Source organism: Mastomys coucha, unplaced genomic scaffold (genome assembly GCF_008632895.1).
Source record: "Mastomys coucha isolate ucsf_1 unplaced genomic scaffold, UCSF_Mcou_1 pScaffold17, whole genome shotgun sequence".
NCBI lineage: Eukaryota > Metazoa > Chordata > Mammalia > Rodentia > Muridae > Mastomys > Mastomys coucha.
This window is the reverse complement of record NW_022196899.1, coordinates 16,408,583-16,417,561: the sequence shown is the minus strand read 5'-3', so window position 1 is coordinate 16,417,561 and position 8,979 is coordinate 16,408,583. Positions and strand designations below refer to the sequence as shown.

General features: G+C 41.3%; 1 long non-coding RNA gene across 1 annotated transcript in view; it reads right to left on the bottom strand.

The window, feature by feature from the left end:
- The window catches only part of LOC116094758, an 18,738-nt gene extending 17,532 nt beyond the window's left edge, over positions 1-1,206 (bottom strand). Inside the window, exon 1 of the long non-coding RNA XR_004120295.1 lies at positions 990-1,206. This is a non-coding gene — a long non-coding RNA (uncharacterized LOC116094758). The remainder of the gene's footprint in view (positions 1-989) is intronic.
- Positions 1,207-8,979: the final 7,773 nt, after the last annotated feature.

Here is an 8,979-nt window from a genome sequence, read left to right as displayed (position 1 = left end):
AGGGCTTTGACATATATGTTCATTTTGACTGTGCAGCTTCCATTATTTCTCATTTGTGTTTTATGTTTTCAGAATTATTGTCTATTTAGATTTTTTCTTTTGCTGAAATTTCCTGCTCCTATTTCTGTTTCCAATGGGCTACTCCAGAGAAATTGAAATGGCTAGTTGGGTAAGGTACTTGCCACCAAACATTATCACCCAGAGTTCCTGGGAAGGTGTTCTCCACACATGCTCTACAGTGTACACACTGTGGAGTTTATGTCTGCTGCTATGGATTATAAAGCTAAATTCTATACCTGAAGGTCTAGGCCTACAAGTGACGTCTCATGCTTACAAAGCTTTTGTTGAACAAACTTTGTTCCTTGGTTTCAACCTATTAGTTAAATAAAATTGACTACAGCCAATTGTTTGAGGGATTAGAGGTAGGTGGACTTGGAATGCCCTGGTTTGAGGGAGGAGAGACTAGGAAAGAGGAAGTAGAGTGAGAGAGAAGAAGAGCCTCCATGAGAGGAGAGGAACCATGAGCACATAGCCAAGAGAAACAGAATGGATCTGGCATATACTGCTGGGGAGGTAGCCTTTCCAGCAGTTAGAAAAATAGTTACTTCCCAGTAGTTGTCAAAGCCAACCAAAATAACCTTAGTCTGAGTTTCATTTATTTGTAAGCTAGTCATGAATAAGCTTAAATTGGTTTTACTACAACAGAGAGAGAGAGAGAGACAGAGACAGAGACAGAGACAGAGAGACAGAGAGAGACAGAGACAGAGAGACAGAGAGGAACAGAGAGTCAGAGACAGAGAGACAGAAAGAAAAACAATTTAAAAAGAACGAATCTATTTTTCTAAAGGCACATCTCAAATAGCTTTTCAAAATCTTTTTCATATTTGCTAACACACCATTTTTATATTTGTAAACATTGTTTGTAGGCTTATTTTTTTTAAACCTAAATGTACTTAAGTGTTTAACTTCCCTTCTTCCCATCCACCTACCAGTGGTACTGGAAAGGAAAGGTTAATAGGACAAAGAAGGATGTGGACCTCTTTAGAAACAATTCTTTGGGATGAATCCAATCTTCATTGTCCGAATATCAGCAGTTCAGTTTACACTAATCACCAGCAGTAGCTCTATCCACTTGCAAACCCTATTTATGAATCAGCAATGGCAGTTTGATTCAGAAGAAACTACAAGGCTCTGCCAATTGGCCTAAGTCCCAGCTAGTATCAAGAAGCCACTGGAACATGACCAGAAGTTCTTTGGTGCATTTCTTTCTATGAAGTCACAACAAACAATGATCAGCATCAAGTGACAAGGTGATCCAATACCACACAGCACTGTAGACTTCCTTTTCAAACATCATGTATTTTTTTAATCACACCCTGTAGCAAAATATCCCTTTTCCCAGGCAGGTTCCAGGAAAACATCCTCCTACAACTGTGCTTCATCATTAACATCTTCTCTTAAGACAGTTTCCAGAAAAACATCACATGACACAACTGAGTCTCCAAAGAAACCAGAAATGTCCACTTCAATTTTGTCACGTGTATTTTAAATTCTAGCTATTTTTTCATATGCTGAAAAATTCTGAATTCTTTTTTAAATAATTTGAATACTATTGTAGCTCTCAGCCTTGCTTAAATCCTGCAACAAACTCTGGTGCTTTTATTTTAACTAGATGGTTATGTTTGGATCAAGGCTTCACACTGTGGCCAGTACATTCCATGCGGCTCCTAAAGTCCCTGTAGAACTGCTCAGATCTTCCCCGGTTGTGAACGAACTGCCCAGGAGTCAGGCTGGATCTTTGCCATTAATACATTCCATAGCTCAGTTCCCAGTGTCTGGGGGATTTGCCCACACACTTCATTTCAGGGGTGATCCAAGAGGACACTAAAAAGTTAAAGGGTCCGCCAGGCAGTGGTGGTGCACGCCTTTAATCCCAGCACTTGGGAAGCAGGGGCAGGCAGATTTCTGAGTTTGAGGCCAGCCTGGTCTACAGAGTGAGTTCCAGAGAAACCCTGTCTCAAAAAAACAAAGCAAAAAACAAAAAAAAGTTAAAGGGTCATTTTATTGAATTTCTCCCTTATTAAGATCTCTATTTTCTAATTCCCTTAAGTTCCTTTTGTCTGCCTGGCCAGAATATTGGGGATTTACTGGTTCATCATTTCCCCATATCTGTGCCCATATCCATGATCAAACTGCAGAAGAATAGAAAGAAAGGTTGAAAGAGAGGTGAGAATGTGTTTCCCCTACCTGATGCTCATCCCTCAACTGATGGGAAGTAAAGATTTCATTCTCACTGTCACGTGGCTGTCATTGCCATAGGATGGCTTGAGGCTTATAGATACAAAGAAGGGCTTTTGTATTCTACCAGCCTTATCAAATGTCTTCATTGTTTCTTAAGTCATAACTATAGACTTATTTCTTAGCTTTGGATAGGCCCGGCTTCTGATTCCTGCATACACTAAATACATGAGAGAAGGTACTAAAAGAAATCTTTGTGGCAAGATCACCATTTGTTTGGTGATAATACAATTCTAAAGTTCTTCCTGTGTTAGGGATCTTTCTGTTACTATAATAAAATATCCCAGAAAAAGTACGCAAAGGGAGGAAAGGCTGATTTGGGATCATAGTTTCATTCTACTGCCAGCTGGATTGGTAAGAGAGTGGGGGTGAGAACACTGCTAAATCTTGGGGCAACAAGAAAACGGGAGTTGGGAAGAAAGGAGAGAGGAAGAGAGAGCAGACAGACAGACAGACAGAGACAGAAAGACTGAGACTTCCCTGGATCACACATATCCTTTACGATAATAACCCCCATTCCCTAGTTCCTGAAGTTCTTGTGAAATGTCCCCCACCAGTGCTGCAGAGATTGCTTAGTAGTTAAGAGTCCATACTGCTCTTCTAGAGGACCTAAGTCAGTTCCTAGTACCTACGTGCTTGTAGACCAGTAACTCCAATTCTGGAAGACATGACTCCTTCTTGTGGCCACTTACATGTATAAACCCCCACACAAATACCAACTCATTTACACATGCATGCATAGACACACACACACACAGAGAGAGAGAGAGAGAGAGAGAGAGAGAGAGAGAGAGAGAGAGAGAGAGATACCACATGTGCTTACACACAAAATTTAAAAATAAAATAACATGTAAATAAAAACAAAATGTCCACCATCATAACAACTCCACCTAGAGAACATGCCTTCACCCATAAATCTATGCAGTAATTTCCAGACCCAGTCTGCAGTACTTGCTGGTCCTGACCCTTCTCATTGCTGTTTGTTTCTAACACTCTCAAACAAATGCTCCATGAATTTTGTCCTTAGATTTTATGAAAGAAAGAAAAGATGAGTAAACTAAACCATCTTACCTGGAACTAAAATACCCTGCAAATGTTAAAATTTTATTTTCTTTTAATCCACTCTTCAAACTTGTGAAGCTTAGCTGCCTTATATGCCTGGATAAATTAGTACCTCTAAAGTTCACCACTGACTTTCACACTCGAGCCCTTGAGAACTGTTTTGATTTCACTTTACAGAATGTGGCTTCGATCAAAGACTGCTCCCAAAAGTGAATAGGCAATAATTGTCATTGTAACATGTCTAGAAATATTGCATAATCAAACTTTGACAAAGTTTACTTGGTCACATTTAACATTGCTTCATATGTAACTTTCTCCTTTAAAAATTCACAGAGTTCTCAGAAAAAATAATATTTCCCTTAAGAAATTAAAATGCTCAGAGTTTTTCAGTAACTTGGGTCCTCTCCCTGATCACATGCCTCGCCATGCCATTGACTAGAGAATTTGAAGTCAAATTACCAACCTATCTGTCACCTAAGCACATGATTCTGGGGCTGCTAGGTTTCCTCCCTCTGCTTTCCATTATATCACTGTGTGTGTATTCCTTGTAACTCATAGAAAAGGAGAAGATGGATTCATTAACACCATAGGTAATGAAGGCCTTGGTAAGCACTTTCGGGGACTTCTGCATCTGTCCAGCAGAAATTACTTTTTTTTCTTCTCAAATTATTTTGCAATCAGCAAGAGACCCAGGGTCTTGCTGACATTTCACATCCTACCCTCATTCCCTTGTGCAGTTAGTGGAATCTGTGTATGCTGACAGACTTTCTCTCTGGGATGAGGATAATTAAGAGAAAGAACTGAAGCAAAATGGAAAGTAAAACATCAAATTTGTTCCTGGTCAGCACAATAGGTGTCATTGTTAATGAGCATAGAGGGGTTTACTGAATTTACACAGCACATGGACACATCTGGAAACATTTTGCATAGTTTTAACATGCAATTAGTTCAAAACCTTACATATTCTCCTTAGGGTTCCCTAGTGATTAAAAGGAAAACCAGTTGCCTCCATGAAAGGCTGGGACACTGATAGCAAGTTAGGGACGTCTGTGCATTGTCCTGAAAGAAGAAAGTGAGAGGTCACATTTCAGAGAAATTTCCTCCCAAGAGAAGGGAAGAACAAAGCATCCTTGGCCCAGCTAGAGAATAATTTCATGAAACTGGAAGCTGAGACTTTTCTAGAAAATTAGGATGATGTCAGCACTAGATTGGATTTGATGGGATTCTGTTTATGGCTTCTACTTTGACCCTTTCTCCAGATAGTGTGTCCTTCTCCAGGGCTGGAGCCCTGCTGCAGCATCTTGACAAGCTGATCAGCACTCTGCCTTGGAGCAAAATTTCTCTGCAAACAAGGCAGTTCTTCTGCCTCGCTGTCTGACTGCCCCATCAGTCTTGCTCCTGCCCTCTAGCCAGTTCTCCTTGATTTGTACTTTCTCTTATAGACAGCTCCTAGAAAGGACACCGTCCTCATAGTCATTTGGTACCCTCTACTGGTTCTCCTGTCTATCCACACTTCTCTTCAAAATAATCCTCATCTGCATTTTTGGTCACAGATCCTTCTTTTCCTGTCTGGATGCAATAATGCTCTCTCTGGTTCCCACATCTCTTCAAAAGAAGCCACCTGCTACATTGGACATCAGACTTACCCAGAACCATTTGTTATACTGGTACTCTGCCAAAATGAAGAAAAAAGAATACAGTCAATAAGCCTGTCTATAAAGAAAGCATTTAGAAACGTAAATGTTGGTTTAGTGTGAAATACTGCTCACCTTAGGAAGCCCAAACACCAAACTACTGTATCTTTTGTCTAAAGGTATTACAAATACCATCAATTGCCAGTGTCTTACACTCAGGATAGGGTAACCCTACAACTATCCTATGTGCCCCACCAGGATCAAACAATAAAGCAGTTGGCAAAAAATCAGAGTATAAAACACACAGGGATGAACAAAAAGAAATACAAAACTTTCTCATCCCAAATCCTGATGTTGTTTTTTTTTCTTCTAATAATTGTACAAGTCTTTGAAGGGTGACTTAACCATAGTGTCAATTGAAATCCAAGATGCCCATTAATAGAGTATTATCACTGGGGCAAAGTTCCCAAGAGAAACAGCTTAAAGAATAAAATACCTATTTTCTCCTAATCATTTCAAAGGGCTCACTCAATATTGAGGAAGCCTGAAAGGAGAAAGACAGCACAGGGGTAGCTAGAACCTTCAAAGGCATGAATGATCCACTGATGAAATTACCACTGTCATTATTCAAACACCTCTCAAGAATTAGATATTGTTGTTGGAGTCATCAATCTCAGTCAGGAGATTCTACCCCACCTTTATCATTCAGTTCCCAGATAAAAGACCCAGAACTTTTATATTTATAATAAGTTTTTATTCACTAGAGCTATGTAGGTGTCTAAACTCTTAGAATCTACTTCCCCATCAATAGCCCCAAGTTGTAACTTGCCATGTTCCAAATGGGCAGCTCTTATCTCCAATTGGCCACCCTTCATGGCCATATTTTCATGACTCACCTACCCCATAATGTCTTCTCCTCTCTCCCCACCTTCTCTCTTCTCCTCCCTGATGGTTCCCTTCTGACCCCAAGCCTGGGAAAAGAAGCCCTACCTATCTTTCTTCTGCCCAGATAGACTGTTAACATCTTTATTCAACCAACATTTTAAAATTAAGGAACAAGGACATTATTTATATTTTAATTTAATTTAAAGCATTATTTGATGTATGTGGGACTTTATTTGGTGTATGTGGGACTTCTCTTATTTCTGAGGGGCAACATAAACACTACAGCAGACATGAGACGCCAGGATCTCCAGCGACTCTAAGTCCCCAGGCAGGTAGGCATGTTCGCAACTCAGTGTGACTTCCAGGCCTCTGAGCTCAGGCTGCCAGAGTCCATGGCTGAGCTGAAGCGGGGCCGGGGGTGGGGGGGGGAGCCACTTCAGATGCTCAGAATCATTTGCTGCCTTTTGATTTCTTGGTGACAGTCATTTTGACTACTATGAGATAGTTGTTTTTTGGGTTTGTTTGTTTTGTTTTGTTTTGTTTTGATAACAATGTATGGTTTTACTAGACATGATTGGCTATGTCTCAAGACACTGTGATATACAAAAATAAACATTGTAAAATTCATGAAGTTTACAACTTAGCTGAGGTTAGGGATAGACATACAATGTATGAATGAAAACACATGGAGGTATGCAGCCAGCCTTTCCCCACACCATGCGATTCAAGTTCCCCTATTTCCTATGGATTCTGTCTTCCAGACAAATGGCTGGAGGCTTGAATCAGTGTCATTACTAACACATGAATCTTTTTTTGTTTTTTTTTTGTTTTTTTTTTTTGGTTTTTCGAGACAGGGTTTCTCTGTGTAGTCCTGGCTATCCTGGAACTCACTCTGTAGACCAGGCTGGCCTCAAACTCAGAAATCTGCCTGCCTCTGCCTCCCAAGTGCTGGGATTAAAGGCGTGCTCCACCACTGCCTGGCCCAACACATGAATCTTGTGTGGTCAATATCCCATAATCATCCTGTTGCCACCATGCCTCACCATTAAATTTAAGTTCAAATTCAAGAATTTATGAATACCAGATATACTATTTTGTCTAAAAGTTATCATAGAACATTAGCAAAATCATTTTGAGGGAATTTTTTTATGCCTTCTTTTTTTATATTGAAAATATATTTTTATACAGTATATTCCAATTACAGTTTCCTCTCCTCCAACTCCTTCAAGATTCTGCCTACTTCCCACCAACCAAAACACAGACCCTTATTTTCTCCTTCACACTAGGATATAAGCAATAATAATAATAATAATAATAATAATAATAATAATAATAATAATAATAATGGTAAGAAAATAAAGTTATAAAAATAAAGAAAAAAATAAATAAGTTTTAGTGAAATAAAAAAAATAACTTTGGGTGCCAACACAGATGGCTCTTATCTCAGTGTAGTTCTTGTTTTCTTCATTAATTTATTTACTTATTTACTTTACATTCTGATAACAACCCCCTCCATCCTCTTCTCCCAGTCCCACCCTAACAAACTCCTCTTTCAGTTAACCCCTGCCTTTTTTTTTTCAAAGAAGGAGAAGTCTACTCCAACCACCCTAACCATCAAGTTACAGCAGGGGTAGGTGCATCTTCTCCCACTGAGGCCCAACAAGGCAGACCAACTAGGGGAAGGGGATCCAAAGATAGGCAACAGAGTCAGAGTCAATAGCCTCTGCTCCAATTGTTAGAAGAGCACACTGCACATTTACTACAATTGTGTACACAGCTACTGCATGCTCTTTGGTTGGTGGTCTAATCTCCGTGAGCCCACATGAGCCCAGCTTAGTTGACTCTCGAGGTCTTTCTGTGGTGTCTTTGATATCTCCAGCTCACTCAATCCTATTGGCCACCCTTCCCCAAGATTCCCAGAGCTCTGCTTAATGTTTGGATGTGGGACTCTGCATCCGTTTTCATCAACTGTTGGATGAAGCCTTTCGGGAGACAGACTAGGCTCCTGTCTGCAAGCAGAGCAGAATATCATAAATAGTGACAGTAGTTAGCTCTGTCCCATGAGATGGTTCTCAAGTTGGACCAGTGATGGGTAAGTGTAGTCCGCACAGTCGTCTCACCAGCAAGAAGACACGCGGACACTAGGTTCTTTCTGCAGCAACGTTTATTTGTCTCCATCCATAGGGAAAAGGGGTCGAGCCCAAAATCCGCACTGCTTATATACAGCACAGTGTGGTGTGTCTGCCCACAGAGTGGCGTGTCTGCCCATGATTGGCTGTCTGCTCATTACCCTACATAACGCCCCGGGATGGGCTGTGACATGGCGTCTTTTTCACTTTACGCACATGTGCAAACAGTTCTCTACGCACATGCGCAAACAATTGTTTACTAGGAGTTAACAGCGGAAGTAGGCGCCATCTTGCCATGGCGAATGCCTCTCCAGCTTCACGGCTCCCCACGTATCCCCCTTTTGTTTTAGTTAAAAGGGAAGGCCAAATGTAGCAAGTCAGAAAGTGCTTTTGCTCTGCCAGGGCCCCTGTCTTAGGTCATTCTGCATCAAACCTGTAGCCTTACCTGTCAGAGGATTACCCCCCCCCCCCGCCTGAGGGCTCTGTGTCTTAGGTTGGTCTGCATTTGGGGAAGGTTGCCCGTCTCTGGGTACCCTGGAGCTGGCATAGCTTGTCTACTCTGACCCTGCTGGGCGGTTGCTAGCAAAGGCGCTATTGGCCAGGGGAGGAACGAGACGGCAGGAGGTTTTATGATTTGTGTAGCATGGACAACCACACCACGGGAGAAGTTCCCTGTTCAATGGCCACAAGTGCCTGATTGATGACTACCCTGTCACGTTTTTGTTGGGTTTTGAGCTTACAGATCAACCAAAGCAAAACACCAGGCCGCAGCATAGGGCTGCACCAAACAGGCCGACTCCCACCCATTCCTTAAAATAAAAAAGGGCTGAAGAAATCTAGGAACCGAATCCTTCTATAAACGACAGATCCAGATGTGTGCAGACAGGTCAGGATCCGAGTCTCGAAGGGCCAGTCATAATCCGTCCTCCTTCGCCTCAATTCTTCTTGTTAGCCTCTCTGGTACCCAAATC